Source organism: Quercus suber, unplaced genomic scaffold (assembly GCF_002906115.3).
Source record: "Quercus suber isolate HL8 unplaced genomic scaffold, Cork oak 2.0 scaffold_157, whole genome shotgun sequence".
NCBI lineage: Eukaryota > Viridiplantae > Streptophyta > Magnoliopsida > Fagales > Fagaceae > Quercus > Quercus suber.
In genome coordinates this window covers 638,095-656,448 of record NW_027069618.1, presented here as the reverse complement: position 1 = coordinate 656,448, position 18,354 = coordinate 638,095, and the positions used below count along the sequence as shown (strand labels likewise).

Sequence of the window (18,354 nt, the reverse complement as noted above, 5' to 3'; positions counted from 1 at the left end):
GCAGATCGTGTTTGTTGTGAATAAATACATAACTTAACCCTAACCTAGCCTATTTCAATAATTATGTCAAAATCCTTCAACCCTAACATAACCTGGTTATTACTCAAGTTGACACGACACACAATCCAATTTAACCAGTTCAATACACAGTTAAAAAAGTTAAAGTCTAAAGAGGTTTGTATTAGATAAAAATAACATTTATTTATAAGAATTGGGTCATTTCATGTTGATTACAGGTTAGATAGGTTAGCACAAATTTGACACATTTATTAATGGTGTTGAAGGCTTAAAGCGTGTCGATTTGCTTTGACATGAATCCATTTACATTGAATGCTAACCCAAAAAAAAAAAAAAAAAAACATGCCATGTTCATTTTTATATTTGCTGGGCATGTCAAACATTGCCACTTTCTAAATGTAAGGATTACACATAATACCACCTTGCCAAAAAAAATAGGAAACACAGGGTATTTTTCTTTTTGGATATACGTTGGAAACATTGCCCAAGTAAGCCAAAAAAATATTTCCACATCGCTGTGCTCCAGCCTCCAAGTCCACATTTTTGTGCCTTGGCTGACCATGGTATACTTAGGCCTAATGCCCAACAAGTGGCAATATCTAATAATACGTATCCTCCGTAGTACCCACACATAGTAAGAGGAAGTAGGTATACATCAGATGCATGAGCTTTTTCCAATGTACACCTTGCCTGCCTAGTTTGTATTTCTCAAAGGCATCTTCTTATAACAAGAAGAAGAAATATAATTGTGCCAGTATCTTTGCAAACTGAGGAACTCTGCAATTATGCAATTAAAACACTAGACCAGCAATAAGAGTGAACGTGCCTCGTTAAGAGTAAGACACCCCAGAAGCTTTGTGTGTCTTTCTTCTGTAGAGAAACTCCTCCTACGAAACCTATCTTTCGGATTCTTTATAGGTCTTCACCATCTGAAAGTCTTAGAATGTCAGTGGACACGTCAACAATGAGGGGAGTCTTTTTGTATTGTATGCATTTTAAGTAGAAAACAGATTTGTGAAATATTAACTGATGAACTAGTTCATATACTTTCAGCATACTCTGGGGTTGCATTTGTATTCAAGGATTTAAAATCATTGGATTTGCAGGTACCAATATAAATTATTTGTTATGAAATTTAATAAGATGTTATGGATTTTAGCTTTAAGGATTTTGTTCTACAAAAACACTTTTGTGGATAGAAATTTGATTTGGCATCTTACACTAAATGAATAGGACATGTATAATATTAATATATTACACCTAACCATTTCAACTCTATATGTAATACAGTGTCGTTAAGAGATAAAACATGTATAATATGTAAGAAACATTTCAGGATACTGATGGATACAACCTATGTTTTAGTTCTAATTAGGTAAAAATAAAGATTCAAAAGTGCATACTCAAATTCTATTCCCAGGAAGAAGGTAAACATACCTGATTAGTAATTATGCAACTTTCTTAGCCATCTATTTGTAACAACGCTTCTCCCCATTGTGTACTTTGAATTATTTCTGGAAATCATTGATGGGAAAAACAATCAGTCTGGCAATCAAACCTTCAACTTAACATGCATGTCTTGTACTAAATGGGAAAAGTAAGGAAAAAAGAAAGAGAAGCGTGACACATCAAGATCAGATTATGCAGCTTGAAACTTTCAATATCATTTGCAAAATAGAAAGAAGAAAAAAAAAANTTAGGACTTAGGTTCGAGTCTCACTAACTAGCTGTATGTTATCACTTCTTATATTCCATCTCCATTTTAAACGGTTCAAAGAATAATAAGTGAATTTATCGCAAATCAGGAATATAGAGTCTTACTTGAAAGCAGATAAAATGCTATTATAGTTACGTCCAATAATCACCACTCTACCCATTTTTTTATTAAAAAAACATATATATATATATATATATATATATATATATATATATATCTTTTATGGTACCATTTAATAAACACATAGAAAGACCGTTTGCTGGTTCTGGGAGATTGGATGGGGATGAAGACAGAGTTAACGCCGTCACTGTTAATGGCGGCAGACTTTTAGTTAACCGTTGAGGCGCGGTTTTTATAGCTGTATTTGTGTGTCTTCTTCTGCTTCAATGGGACCCTTTTTTGTCTTCTTCCATTGAAACATTTTCTGACTGCTTTTACGTGGGCACTGTTTTTTTTTTTTTTTTTTTTCTAAATTATATATTTAACATTTTGTATGTGAACACACTCTATTAAAAATCCAGCTGATATATAATGGTTAGCCAAGCGTGGCTGCAATTGTTGCCTCTTCAGAATTTTTGACTTCTTCAAAGAATCAAAGGGGTCAAGAAAAATTAGACCTAATAAAAAAAGATAGTACATGTTCTATAAGAAAATTTAGACTTCAAAAAAAAAAAAAAAAGAGGTCAATCTATGCGTATTGAATGGAGTTTTTATTTATTTATAAAATTTACAGAGAAGAGATATGCTACATACATATATTACTTGCATTAGTCTAAATTGAAATGAAAGTGATATTTCTTTGTTCTTTGAAAATGTAAGTGAACATAATTTTTCCTCTTTCTTTTTCCTCCTTCTCCTTGTTTTTTTAAGCAAGTGGGCAAAGTTCATCTTCTTCTTATTTTTTCAACTTAATTTTTATATTTGTGTAGGTTTCATACGAGCCTCATTTTAACTTAATTCAATTGTGGCACAGCATTAACCCCATAACATTTTAGGTATAAAGCAACAATTTTAAGTGAAACATTAAAAATCTTATAATACCCCAACTAACAAATCGATGGATTACACTATATCAAAAAAAAAAAAAAAAAAATTGATGGAAGCAAGTTTTGTTACTAATAAAAGAAAATGTACAGATGAGATGGAATGTGCATTATGTATTGCAGGGGAGGAGATTCTTGAGCAACAGTTCATCAAGTATATCCTATAACAAGAAGAATTTTTTTTTTTTTTTTTTTATACGAATAACAAGAAGAATTATGTGGGCTCAATGCCTCAATCTCCATGCCCAATTACCGAAAAGTTTAGGCTAAACAAAAAATTCACACCCTTTGCGGCAATCAGAAGTGACATGATAAAAATGGTTAGAAACAAAATTGTAAAGCAGCAATTAAGGGAACTACTTGATCCTTTACTCTTAATTTTCCAAAATTATAAAAAAAAAAAAAAAGAAAAAAAAAAGGGTATACATTGATCATATATCTTTTTGGGAATTTGAATGTAGTGATAATAACTAGAAGCAACATTGGATCCACACATTCCCTCACATGTCAAAATAAATTTTGATGCCCCAATAAGACAGGAAAGACATAGTTTTTGCTTGGACAAAAGTAATGAGGATTCAAGATCTAATTAAAAATAAAGCAAGTGTAATAACCTTATTAGCTATTTAGGCAGTTGATTTGGGATATAAATAAAGGATTTGACTTACTTTCAGTACTTTTTTTAATTAAAATTTCTTTTTATTTTAATGAAAAACTATCACATCACCCACTAAATAAAATATGAAAATTAAAATTCACTACCATTTGTTATTGTATATTTAAAGCAAAAAGAGTTTTCCAATTAAAAAAATACTGTAGCTAAACCAAACTCATAAATAAGTAACTAGAACATCTAATAAAAAAGGCCAGAAGCATCGATCTTTAACACATTTACAGGGTGTTTTTTTTCCCCATAGCTTAAGAGAAGCAAATTTTGTTGCCCCAAATATTGAACCCTTTTTGTAATTATAAGGGATTGGTCCCCATTTCATCTATTCGTGATTGTTGTTTTATTCCCCACAAGATAGAGACTGCAGTAAATCCCCTCTTTTTTGGCACTATAATATCATTTTCTCTTCCTTTTCAATGAAAGAATTACTCAGGATAAAAAGAAAAAGAAAAGAAGGTGTTACTCAAGTCTAGACTCTAGAGTTAACAATCAAACGTATAATGCAACCATAAGTATGTCATCACTACTATTTGTCATGGTATATTCAAAGTGAAAAGAGTTTTCCAATTAAAAAAAATACTGAAGCTAAGCCAAACTTATAAATAAGTAACTTGAACATCAAATAAAAGAAGCCAGAAGCATCAATCTATAACACATTTACAGGGTGGTTTTTTTTTTTTTTGGGCCCATAGCTTAAGAGAAGCAAATTCTGTTGCCCCAAATATTGGACCCTTTTTGTAATTATAAGGGATTGGTCCCCATTTCATCTATTCCTGATTGTTGTTTTATTCCCCCACAAGATAGAGACGGCAGTAAATCCCCTCTTTTTTGGCACTATAATATCATTTTCTCTTCCCTTTCAATGAAAGAATTACTCTGGAAAAAAAATGAAAGAATTACTCAGAAAAAAGAAGAAGAAGGTGTTACTCAAGTCTAGACTCTAGAGTTAACAATCAAACGCATAATGCAACCATAAGTATGTCATCACAATCCAAAAGCAATAAAGATAATAAAATAAAAAACAAACACACAGATTTTATGACAAAGTGATTTTTTTTTTTTTTTTTTAATAAACCTTTAAAAGGAAAGACCACTATGAGTAGAGGTGTGCATAGGTCGAGTTGGATCGGGTTGAGGGAATTTTTTGACCCAACCCACCATGGTGGGTCAAAAAAAATTCAACCCAACCCAACCCATCACATAAGTCCAACCCAACCCACATGGGTCGAGTTGAACTTATGAGTTTGACAAATTTTTATTATTATTATTGTGGGGGGAGAAAAACCCAGCCCAACTTATTGGGCCCAAGGCCCTGAATGAGGAACACTCTTCATCCGAGGAGAAGGGGCCTTCAGTCGGATGCCCACGCCAATGGGGGATGCCTGGAGATGAGCACGTATACCATCCGAGGAGATGCTCATATGTCCGAGTAGTCATGCGTCCTCGGATCCGAAGAGGTTTGATCAAACACGAGTATGGGAGGTTCAACTGATCTATTTGACAAGTGTCAAGAGGGAGAGGAACCTCGGACACGCATAAAGATAACGGCAACAGAGAAATATCAATGAGGCATACTCCAACCACCACATTTAATGCACTGCACCTAACTTCCTGGCCGCATTTATGTGGATAGGACCCCTGAACAGTGCTTTCTCAGCTACCGCCACTCACATAAGGCTAAAAGTGGGGGATGGACATGTACTCAAGTGGGTGCCTGGATGATGAACAAGTGGACGGAGGAGATGTAAGAAGGCAATGCTATATAAGGAAGGGTACCTCTGATAGATGGGATCGAAAAATAGGAGAGGAAAAGGATATATGAGATGGTTGTAGCCCCAGGAATTGTAACCTTATATGATCAATGAAAAACATCTCTTCGGACGGAGTATTCATATTAGTCCGAGAGCACATTAATCCAAATCTTCCCATTCGATCGCTGTTTGATATTGTTATTTTCATTATTAGCCTACTCTTTCACCCACTCTCTACAAAATTTATTGTTTTGGGCTCGGTGAGCCAAGGACCCATACCTTTTTGGACCTGGGCTGCAAAAACTGACCCTACAATTGGCGCCGTCTGTGGGGAGAGCTTGTGCAAGAGTGAAAACAACAGTTGATGATGGCAGGACAAGGTGAACAGCAAGCAGAATCCAGGGCATCCCAACACGTGGACCATTTCGCCAACCTAGAGAGGAGACAAAATCGTGAGGGTAGCGTACACACACAGTGCGCCTTAGCCAGGGCCAATCGCAGAGCGGAAGTCACATGTCCCATGCAAAGAAGAACCGCGACTTGCAACTGGAAATAGAAAAACTAAAGAGAGAGCTGCGCCATGCAAAGAGGAAACGGGCTTCCTCATACTCTGAGGATGATCTTGATGATGAGCAAGATGTCTCTTATCAGCACAAATCCAAAACACCAGCCAGCGAGTCCTACACTTGTGAGGAGGAATCCCATCGCAAGAGACAACGTAGAAGTCCATCACACGAGGACATGGAGAACGATGCCATGAATAGAGCTCTGAACCAGATATCTAAGTCGCCCTTCACGCGTAGGATAGAGGAGGCGACTCCCTCGGCGTTTCAACCAGCCAACGTTTACCATCTATAATGGTAAGACTGACCCCGTGGAGCATGTGAGTCATTTTAACCAAAGGATGGCTGTCTTCGCCAGAGACGAAGCCCTGATGTGCAAGGTTTTCCCTTCCAGTCTGGCCTGTGGCTATGAGGTGGTTTGACGGCTTGAAGGCAGGCTTCATCAACTCCTTTAAAGAGCTCACTCAGGCATTCTGCTCCCGTTTTGTCACATGCCGAAGAGCAGCCAGACCCGTCTCTTCCCTGCTATCCTTGTTCATGCAGGAAGGTGAATCCTTGAGGCATATTCAGATAGGTACTGGGAGATGTTCAATGAGGTGGAAGGTAACAATGATGCAATGGCCTCAGCACATTCAAGCTCGGCCTCCCTACTGATCACGGTTTGAGGGCATCCTATCTGGCAAACAGTCGCAAACGTGCGTCAGCTAATGGACCGCATAGAGAAGTATAAGGGTTGAAGAAGATCAGCAGCAGGGCAAGGGAAGGACAAGGTTTCTCTCAGGAGAGGAGGGATTCGCGGTCGGACCGCTACAATTATAATAAACCGCGAAGAGATTTTGCCGGGCAATCAGGATCGACGAATCCTCAATCGGTCAACACTGTGTTCAAAGAGCCAGTACACCAGGTCCTGGAAAAGATCAAGAACGAATCGTTCTTCAGGTGGCCGAACAAGATGATAGGAAACCCCGAGAAACGCAACCATAATCTCTACTGCCAGTACCATCAAGACCATGGGCATACCACGGAGGATTGTAGGAGTCTGTGGGATCACCTGGACCAGTTGGTCCGCGATGGTAAATTGAAACACCTCCTGCACCCTCCAGTGGCCGAGGGCAGACGGGGTCAGGGCCACGCAGAGATGAACTCCCAAAGCCGCCGCTAGGGACTATAAACGTCGTCCTCGCCGCGCCAGGAAGAACAGGATCCTGGCCATTGAAGGTTATGACAGTAGGTCGACCACCCGTAAGCGAGTCAGGCCGAGGACCTAAGGGAACTAAGTCTGGTGCCCCGTTGGTCATGGGCTTCTCGACGAGACATGATTGGCACCATCCAACCCCATGATGATGCACTAGTTATCACCCTTAGGATAGGAGGGTACGATGTAAAGAGGGTGATGGTGGACCAAGCAGTGCCGTGGAGGTAATGTACCCAGACCTCTACAAAGGACTAGGCCTAAAGCCCCAGGACTTGACGCCGTACGATTCCCCTCTCTTGAGCTTTTGAGGAAGGCCTGTCGTTCCGAAAGGCCGGATACGCCTATCAGTGCAGTCTGGGCCGAGGTGGTAGAGTTAGATTTCATAGTTGTGGATGCATATTCGCCTTACACGGCACTAGTGGGCAGACCTTGGATTCACGCACTGGGGCTGTTCCCTCTACTTTGCACCAAAAGGTCAAGTATCCGTCAGAGGGCAGATACGCGAGATCCGAGGGGACCAGTCTGTTGCTCGTCAGTGCTTGGTAGCTGCCATTCACATAAGACCCCAACCGAGTCCTCGGATGCACCCGAGGGATTTATAGCAACTACAGACTCGGGGATTGCCCTTCGAAGAACCAGATGAAGCCACTCGATGTGAGGATCTAACAAGAGTGGTCATGGAGATGATCCTGATAGGTTCTTTCAAGTCGGATCCCAGCTGCCCTCCAAGAGAAGGAGGAGCTAATAGAGTTCCTTAGGCGAAATCTCGATGTATTTGCCTGGAATCCCTACGAAGCCCCAGGGGAGACCCGGAGTTTATATGCCACCACTTGAAGGTGAATCCATGATCACCCCCAAGAAACAGCCCATTCGGCGCCCATCCAAGGAGCATGCTGATGCAGTAAGAGACGAAGTGGCGAAACTCAAAGTGGCCGGGCTATCAAAGAGTTTTTTATCCCGAATGGCTGGCAAATACCGTGGTGGTGAAGAAGAAAGTGGGAAGTGGCGAGTATGCGTAGACTTCACGGATTTGAATAGGGCATGCCCCAAAGATCCGTTCCCAATGCAAAAATAGATCAGCTGGNTTAATAAGAATTTGTAATAAATAGAAATTAGAACGAAACATAATATTATTTTATCTTTTTTAATTTTTTTTAAATTTGAAATTTGATAACTATGGCAGTTATTATATTTTTTGATAAGATAATTATGGTAGTTATTATATATTAATACACATTTATTATCATTGTATTCTTATATGAAAAATATATTAATATATTCTATTATTTAAAGAAAGAGTTTATTGATCAAAAAAAAGAAAAAGAAAAAAGAAAGAAAGAGTTCAATTTTTTTTTTTTTTTTTTTTTTTGATAGCAAAGGAGTTCAAATTTGGTAATGATATAGTATAAAAGTGTAAATCTCATGTTTTACATTATCCAATAAAATATTGTTACATCAGTTTTTTACTTAAAACTTAATACATCCTACCACACATGATAATATCTTAATAAACTCATCGTGTTTTTTTTTTTTGGTTGAAAACCAATAAACTCACAGTTAAGTTGTATTTTCAAATGAGTATTAAAATTGATTAAATGTGGTTGTGCCTATTTTTTAATATATAATATAATAATGTGGCATGGTAGAATTGGAGAAGTAAAATTTGGATTTTACACCACTTTCTTATAGAATTTAATATTTATATAATGTATCAAGATTCTAATAAATGGTTTATATATTATATATAGTATAGAATTTAAATTCAATTAAAACAATTATATTAAAATCATAACATGTATAATTTTAAGGCATCAAAAGTTTACATGACATAATATTATAATATCAAGCAAAAGTTTTATAGAGTTTTATATTTATGATAAATTATATATATATATATATATATATATTAGATCACTTATGCTAGCTAGTTTAATGCGGAAGAAAGTTTGACAAAAAAATATTTATCTATGATAAATATTTTATCAATAAACAATAAAAGTTAAATTAGAGAATTTGTAGAAAGTAGAAACTAACTTACCTAATTTAATTCAAAAATATCTGAACCTAATCTAATCAATATTTGTCTAGACTAAAGATGGTAAATTTTAATTATTAAAATTTACACTATTTAAAATTCTAAAAATTAAATTTAAAAAATTCATATTAGAATGATAGCATGGAAAAATGGGTTTTCAAATTCTTATGTTACAAGTCCTAAAATAAAAACAATTAATAAACAGAAAAAGTTAAATTAGAGAATTTGTAGAAAGTAGAAACTAACTTACCTAATTTAATTCAAAAATATCTAAACCTAATCTAATCAATATTTGTCTAGACTAAAGATGGTAAATTTTAATTATTAAAAGTTACAGTATTTAAAATTCTAAAAATTAAATTTAAAAAATTCATATTAGAATGATAGCATGGAAAAATGGGTTTTCAAATTCTTATGTAACTAGTCCTAAAATAAAAACAAAACAAAACAATAGAGAGAGAGAGAGAGAGAGAGAGAGAGAGAGAGAGAAGCTTTCATTTTGGATTATTATACAGGTTTGATTATAATTAGATTATGTTATATATAAAATAATACTTATTTTTTTATAGGTATAAAAATTATACTAGTACATTAAAAATTAAAAGTGTGAGTAAAAGTCTTATATAAAGAAAAATTAAAGAATTTGTGGAATTAGTATAACATAATTTTTTTTATGAGAATATTGTAATTTATTGAAACGAAGATAAAACCAATATATCATGAGCCAAAGCGGAATCAACTATACTTGAATTTTCCTCTATCCAATTTACATATGAAACAATATTTTTAGCACACTAAGCCAGTATATGAGCCAGGCGATTGCCTTATCACTTTACATGAGAGAATTGTACTTGTCTGAAATCTTGTAGTTTTTGGTGAATACCCTCAATGATGGTGACAATACCGACGGGTGGTTCACTAGACCCCAATAATGCATAAATGATAATCTATTAAGTATAACATACTTGAACCCAAATCTATTAAGTATTTTGTGTTAAGTGGTATCCTATACCTAATATTAAAGTATCGGTTAATGTCTTTCCTAAGGTATTATCTTAGGAATAGGGTGTTAACGACACATCCTTTTAAATTACCATACCTACAAAATAACCTTCAAATAACACCGGGAAAACAAAAAAACAAAAAACAAAAAACAAAAACAGAACAGACAAAAGTACTAAGAAAAACAATTACACCCCAAAAAGCCAATAGATCAACTAGTTCACACTTCCAAGTGTTTCCAACGAAAATATTTAGGGTTCAAATTCCTCTACTCTTAACTATTGATAAACAAAAGAAAAATCACATAGAGTGGCGCAGTGCTAAAAATAAAAAGTAACGGAAGCTTTTAGAGAGTGACCTGTGTGTTTTTTGCTATTGTTTCATCAGAGCTGCTGCTGCTGAGGAAGGCTGCACAACAAAACACTGAACACTCCCTCAAAATTGCACCGACTTGCCCTCAAAGTCACACACGTTCAAATATACTATATATATGGGCAATAAACCGACTTTAATAACTTTACCTATTTTGGAATAAGAGTAATAATAATAATAAAAGACTATAACTCATTAATTAATGACCATAAATCCTGGGGATTTAAACTAACAACGCAAAAGACAACCACAAGGAATTTTGAGGGTCACATTTTATAATTATATTTAATTTATAGGAGTCCTATAAATTAATTATAAATGTGACGTTTTTTTTTTTTTTTTGAGAAACAATTATAAATGTGACATACATACATATATATATATATACACACACACACACACAAATATTTTAAGTGGTTTCTCAAAAAAAAAAAAAAAANTGCGACCTGGTTTTAAGAGCAGTGATGAGGGTCTAAGAGTCTCCTTCCAACACTACTCGGGTGAAACCAATTTCTTATGCTAGGATTAGCGCTCTGCGTGCTGCCAACGCCTCCACTTCAATGACTGTTGAGGGAAGGGGAATTTGTGGAGAAAGAGACGTCATGACCTGCCCACCTCCATTCCTAATTACCACGCCAATACCCGCACAGTTGTCTGCCTGAAACAGAGCACCATCAAAGTTGATTTTATAATACTCATCATCAGGTGGTGTCCAACGTACCGGTGTTCTTCTCTCAGTCGAGGTCATGACTGTGTTATGTAGCGAAAACTCCTTCAATCTGTCATTGGCCTGTGAGAGTAGCTGTCCAAGTGTACCACAAGTTTTCCCAAGCCGAAGATTATTTCTTCTATTCCACAAAGCCCATACGACCATAGAGAAAAGGGCCGGGTCTCTATTCTCTGCAAAAATACTGCCAAGGAGATCAAGAAAAGAAGTTTTTTGCCTTAAGCTACTATGTTGCCATAATGGATTTAAGGACCATAATTCTTCAAGCTTCGGACATTGATAAAGAGCATGGAGTACATCTTCGTGCTGCCCCTGACAGATTTCACAGCAATCATCTGTGATAATTTTTCTCCTCACCAAGTTCATCTTCGTCGGCAGTGAATTTTTGGTTGCCCTCCACACCAGATATTTTACCTTACTTGGAACTGACAGATTCCAGATTGCCTGCCAAAGTGGTTTCAAGAGCTTATCATCCGATTGCCCAGGTCGGTTATGTGCTTCTTCAAGCTGCAGAAATTTGTAACCTGATTTTACTGAATACTCTCCATTTGGGTTGTGAGGCCAAATTAATGCATCCGGCTGATCAGTGTGGCAGAGGGGTATCGTGCGCACCATGGCCGCTTCAAATGGCATAAAGTTTGACTCTAATGCATCCACCTTCCAGCACCTCTGGTCCTGATCAATGAGGCTGCAAACTTTTGTCACACCCCCCATGTTCATCCTTGGTGACAGAATTTTTGGCGAGTGCTTGAGGGGTAGCCATCTATCTCCCCATATGTCCACTGACTTCCCATCCCCTATTCTCCATATTGCTCCTCTTCGGATTACCTCCCTCCCCCTAATTATGCTTTTCTAGGCATAAAAGGCCGAACTGGGTGTAGCTGCTTCCATTACCGAGCTGTGGGGAAAAAACTTTGCCTTGAATACCCGGTAAAACAGTGAAGTTTTGTCATGTAACAAGCGCCATGTTTGTTTTGCCAGCAATGCATCATTAAATTGAGATAAATCCTTAAAGCCCAACCCACCTTGTGACTTTGGCTTACATAGATCTTCCCACCTTATCCAATGTACTTTCCTGCCCTCCCCTCGTTGTCCCCAAAAGAATCTTCGGATCTGTGCTTCAATGTCATGACACAAGCCACTTGGTAATTTGAAACAAGACATGGTATACGTAGGGAGCGCTTGAGCCACTGCCTTGATCAATATTTCCCTCCCCGCTTGAGATAAAAGCTTACCCTCCCATCCTTGGAGTTTTTTCCATACCTGCTGCTTTATATTATCAAAGCTTTCCTTCTTCTTTCTACCAATAAAACTAGGTAGACCTAGGTATTTCTCATATTGTTGAACAACAGAGACACCAAGAGAATTTTTGATTGCATCCTGTACTCTGGGAGCTGTGGATTTGCTAAAGAATAGCTTTGTTTTATCTCTATTGATTTGTTGACCTGATGCTCTTTCATAGGTGGCCAAGATCTCCAGCAGTTTTGCATACTCCTCTGTCTTAGACCTGCAAAAAATGAGGCTGTCATCTGCAAAAAGGAGGTGTGTTAGTTTAGGTCCCTTTTTACAAATAGATACACCCCTTATATCTCCCACACTCTCCGCCTTCCTAAGTAGGCCATGGAAACCCTCTGTACATAGCAAGAATAAATATGGGGAGAAAGGGTCCCCCTGGCGTAACCCCCTAGTTGGTGTGATTTTCCCATGCGGCTCACTATTAATCAACACTGAGTAAGTAGCTGAGGAGATGCATTGCATCATTAGATGGACCCAAATATCATCAAACCCCATTTTTTTCATCAGTTTCTCCATATATGGCCATTCCACCCTATCATAGGCCTTAGACATATCCAGTTTGAGTGCCATATAGCCTACCTTCCCCGAGCTATGATTTCTCATGTAATGAAGAGTTTCAAAAGCCACCATTATATTATCTGAGATCAACCTGTCCGTCATGAAGGCACTTTGTTGTTCTGAGATTATCTGTGGTAGGACTTTCTTCAACCTGTTTGCCAACACCTTGGAGAAAATTTTGTATAGTACATTGCTAAGGCAAATGGGACGATATTGAGATATATATTCCGGATTTTTTACTTTGGGGATTAGGGTAATAAAAGAGTGACATAATAATTCAGGGAGGGTACCCGAATTCAAATATGACAAAATTGCTTCAATTACATCACTACCTACCAAGGACCAATAATTTTGATAAAAAAGAGGGGTCATACCGTCTGGACCCGGTGATTTCAAAGGAGCCATCTGTTTGAGGGCTACTTCAACCTCCTCGGCCGTGAATTCCCGAGTTAGTTCTTGGTTCATATCCGTAGATACTACCTGTGGAATCTGCTCTAGGATTTCCTCAAAGCTGTCCGGGCTCGAAGTGGTGAACAACTCTTGATAAAACTGCAAAATGGTGTCTGCAATTCGGTCAGGGTGTGTACTCCACTGCCCCTCATGATTATACAGCCCCTTGATGTAATTTTTTCGTCTTCTTTGTGATGCCTTACTGTGGAAAAAAGTAGTGTTACGATCCCCCTCTTTTAGCCACTACACTTTAGCCCGTTGCCTCCATAGTTTTGCTTCCCGGTCCATGAGTAGGTTTATCTCCTTCTCAAGCTTCTTCAATCCGTGTACAGGTCCCCCATTAATGGCCACCCTCTCGGCTTGGGCCATCAATTTCCGCTTCTTCTCTAGTTCTCTCCGAACATTCCCAAATTTGTCCTTACTCCACTTAGTTAATTCTGTTCCACATGCTTCGATTTTCTTCAAGATTTTCCTTCCACCCAATTCTGAGTATGATCTCAGCCATACCGCTTCTATGGTTTCCCCACATCCACTCTCACTCATCCACATTTGCTCAAATCTGAATGGCTTCTTTTGTTTGCACTCCATCCCTTCCGGCACAATCCATAAAGGCTTGTGATCAGAGGTGGTCACATCTAGGTGGTAAATCTTTGTATCCAAAAATTTTGAGAACCAATCGTTTGTCGCCATCGCCCTGTCCAGCCTCTCCCATACTGTGTAATTGTCAAAATGTTTATGCCAAGTGAACCTCGACCCCACACAGCCTAAGTCCATAAACCCACATTCATCTATAATGTCACGGAAAGCTTGCATCTGTCCATGAGGTCTGATTCTCCCCCCCAATTTTTCTGCTTGTTTTGCAACCTCATTGAAATCCCCCGCACAAATCCATGGGGCAGCACTTCGATTTTTCAAGCTTCGTAACCGCGCCCAAGCTTCATGTCTCAGTTGAGTATCTGGCTCACCATAAAACCCAGTAAATCTCCACTCCTCATTCTTATTTTTGTTGACTGTAGCAATGTGATTTTTTGAAAAGGTTTCTATTGTAATGTCAAACTCTTCTTTCCAATAGAGCACCAACCCCTGCCTTATGTCTTCTAGGTGCCACAAATTTATTTTTGAATTTCAAACGGTCTTGAATTTGAGTTAGCCTTGCTTCATCCGTCCATGTTTCGGCTAAGAACACGACGGAGGGATCTTTTGCCCACACCATATCTGCGAGCTGGTCTTCTGTTCGTTGGTTCACAAGCCCCCGACAGTTCCAACATAATAGACTCATTGGTTCTGGCGGGGCTGGGATTCAGCCTCCGCCAATATCTTTGTATTGTCCTTGCCCCCCTGAGAAACAGTTTTTCTCTTTTTCTGTAACTCAAGTTGGCCCCCCATGGTGCTTGTACTTCTCTTCGACCCCACTGTGTCCTCCATAATAACATCTATCCCTGTACTAATTCTGTTTTGGCGCTTCCACGTAGCTGTGTTGATGATAGGTACATTTGTTGCATCGGGTATTTGTGAGAGTGGTGTGCGAGTTGGCTGGTATAGTGGCTGACCACGTACTTGGGATCTGCCCATTTCAAAGATCTCATTAATTGTTAAAGATTCAAAATCATTTTCCTTACCCGTGCATGCTATATTTTTGGTGATTAGCTCTGGCAATGGATCATATTTGTGGATATCACGGTCTAATTCCTGAATTTGCTCCTCAAACAGCTCAGCAAATACTTTCCTGATCTCCATATTTTCGTGTGGGGGGTTTGATTCCATTTGGAGCCCATGTTTTGTGGAGTTTTGACTCTCTCCTTGCTGATTTTGCTCCTGGAAATCTGCTACCTCATTATCCCTTTCCATAGCACCCTGACTTTCCATGTTTGGCCTTATGATCTCCGGTAATGGACCGCCCCTTCGAACTACCACCGGAGGTTGTTTGGTTGTCGCTGAGCATGGTGCAGTCTTGGCTGTCTTCTTCTTACTATAAAAACCTGGCACTGAGATCGTAGACCGCCGTGACTGTACAAAGGGAGGAGCACGAATCCATGCCCCAAACTGTTGTGACTCGACTGGAAGAGTGCCTTCACTCTCTATCCACAGTTCATAGTCTTTATCATCGTGCATGAGGCTTCCACACCAATAGCACAGATTGGATAGCCGCTCATACTTAAACGACACCCATAATTCTTTACCACACTCCAAAGAAATTACTCTGCCTCGACTCAACGGTTGAGATATATCAATTGTTACTCGCACTCTAATGAATCCATCCCCCTCTGTGACTGCACCCTCTGATGGTTCGTGTACTATCCCAATTGCCCCACATATTTTTTCAGCCACCTTCCTTGTTCTGAATCGAATTGGGATGTCGTGCACCTGTACCCAAAAGGTAATCCGATTAAATTGCATATCAACCACATCAATTTCCCTGTCATACCGTTGCAGCACCATTAAGTGTTTATCAAAACTCCATGGTTCCGCCTCAAGGATTTTATCTATCTCTTCTCTATTATCGAAAGTGAAGAGGATAATATGGTCACCCTCCTTTTTAATCTTGAAACCATTCTTTGATCTCCAAAGCGGTGTGAACGTTTTGGCTATAGCATCCATGTTAAGTGCCCTCTTTGTCAAAAACTTGGCAGCAAGAACAAGGTCTGTAACCGCCTCCTCTTCCTTAATCTGAACATTGGATCCTTCAACATCTGAGAGCGTGAGACAGCTCCAAGACTTTGTTAATTCCTCCATATCAATAAGACCAGAGAAAGAAAAAACTAAAGATAAAAAACTGTTTCCCCACCCCCAAAGGAAAAGGAAAACCCACAAAGCCTCAAGGTAAGCTTGTTACCTCAAGGTACAGAGACACCTTCAAAGAAGGGACGGCTAATTCTACAACCTAGGAGAGAATGGAGAAGACCATCTGTCGCTAGGGAGAGAAACTGTTATTGTTGTACACACAAATATTTTAAGTGAGAAACAAATTTTATAAGGACTTTGTGTAAAATTTTTGGTTTGCACCCTCCAATATGGACATACCCCATCATTGTATTACTAAAATCTCAATATAAATATATCTGATTCATTAGACTTAAAGGTTTAACATCAATCTTCTCAAAAAAAAAAAAAAAAAAAGGTTTAACATCTAGAAGTACCAATTGACTTAAAGCCCAAGGTCATTTACGAAGTTTCAAATTCAATAGACTTATAGATTTAACATCTAATTTTTCCTAAAGTCTTGTAACTCAAATCTCTTGATGTTTTCAAGAGTAACAAGTTCAAAATTTCAAATCCCTTCTTTTCATTGTAGCAATCGAATTATCAATAAAATAAAAATAAAAATAACATCTAATTTCCAAGAACTTTCCAGGCATGAGTTTTTTAGATATCAAAAATATTGAAAACTTGTCATCTCATACAGTTTGAATTTTTCTTGAACTTTTCACTAATTATAGTATATTTAACGAGTTTTTTAAAATTAAATCATATGATACAAGAAAATAAAATAAAATACAATTTATTATTATTATGATTATTTTTAAGTAGTTGTGCTTGACGAGTCAGCATATCCATGTTCAAAATGTCGCCTAGCACTTTTCTTTTTTTCTCCAAAAGAAAGGTAGTGGCAAGATCACCTCTTGAAATCAACATTGAACCTATTCTAATCGAGCAATATATAAAAGTTCAAAACAAATGGTGAATGGGTTGAGTTGAGCGACACTTGTTTGTCTTTCTAAAAAGAAGAGATCAGGATTCTAGTCCAACTACAGCATTTCAGTGGAGATTTTTGGATGTTATTCAAATACTCAATTGGCAAAAATAAGTACCTTTTCACATATTTTATCAAAGTACCAACTACCTTTTTACAAATCACATTTTCAAAACAATTTTTTTTTTTTTTTTGAACCAATTGCTCATCCAAATTTAATGTCATAAACATAACATTAATGGAAAGTAACTGACAACTCTAGTATTTTGACCTAGGTCCCAAGATTCTAACTTTGTCACTTTACATACAAAAACTTGACATTATGCTGAATTGCTGACTAGTGACTGCAATGCTCTTGTATACAGGCAAGCCTCTTTAGCATTTGTTTGGATTTAAATTTTCAACTCTATCATTTGTTTGTTTGAGAAAAGGTTGCTGGCACATTAGGATGTCATGCCATCATCCCCTGCTATGAATCATCCCCAGACGCATGAGCTCTTGGGTATGTACAACTTTTAAAGCCTCATTTTTAAGGTATAACAACTATACATTAACCAACTTTCAACAAATAAGCAAATAAACTTTCAACAAAAAGCTACATCCAAATACACAAAGAACTTCTTTAACTCTTGAAGCTTTAGCAGCCTTTGTCTATACAATTATATTGAGGCCTTTTCTAGTTTAAATTAATTTTAAGAGTGTATTTCATTGTAGCAATCGAATTATCAATAAAATAAAAATAAAAATAACATCTAATTTCCAAGAACTTTCCAGGCATGAGTTTTTTAGATATCAAAAATATTGAAAACTTGTCATCTCATACAGTTTGAATTTTTCTTGAACTTTTCACTAATTATAGTATATTTAACGAGTTTTTTAAAATTAAATCATATGATACAAGAAAATAAAATAAAATACAATTTATTATTATTATGATTATTTTTAAGTAGTTGTGCTTGACGAGTCAGCATATCCATGTTCAAAATGTCGCCTAGCACTTTTCTTTTTTTCTCCAAAAGAAAGGTAGTGGCAAGATCACCTCTTGAAATCAACATTGAACCTATTCTAATCGAGCAATATATAAAAGTTCAAAACAAATGGTGAATGGGTTGAGTTGAGCGACACTTGTTTGTCTTTCTAAAAAGAAGAGATCAGGATTCTAGTCCAACTACAGCATTTCAGTGGAGATTTTTGGATGTTATTCAAATACTCAATTGGCAAAAATAAGTACCTTTTCACATATTTTATCAAAGTACCAACTACCTT

The 18,354-nt window shown here is 37.3% G+C and overlaps 1 long non-coding RNA gene across 1 annotated transcript; it reads right to left on the bottom strand.

Moving 5' to 3' along the window:
• Nucleotides 1-349: 349 nt before the first annotated feature.
• On the bottom strand, nucleotides 350-1,677 carry LOC136069212 (uncharacterized). Its single transcript, XR_010630452.1, has 2 exons — nucleotides 1,456-1,677; nucleotides 350-947 (listed from the first exon to the last, which is right to left on the bottom strand). It is a non-coding gene; the product is annotated as an uncharacterized LOC136069212 (long non-coding RNA).
• Between the last annotated feature and the right edge of the window lie 16,677 nt (nucleotides 1,678-18,354).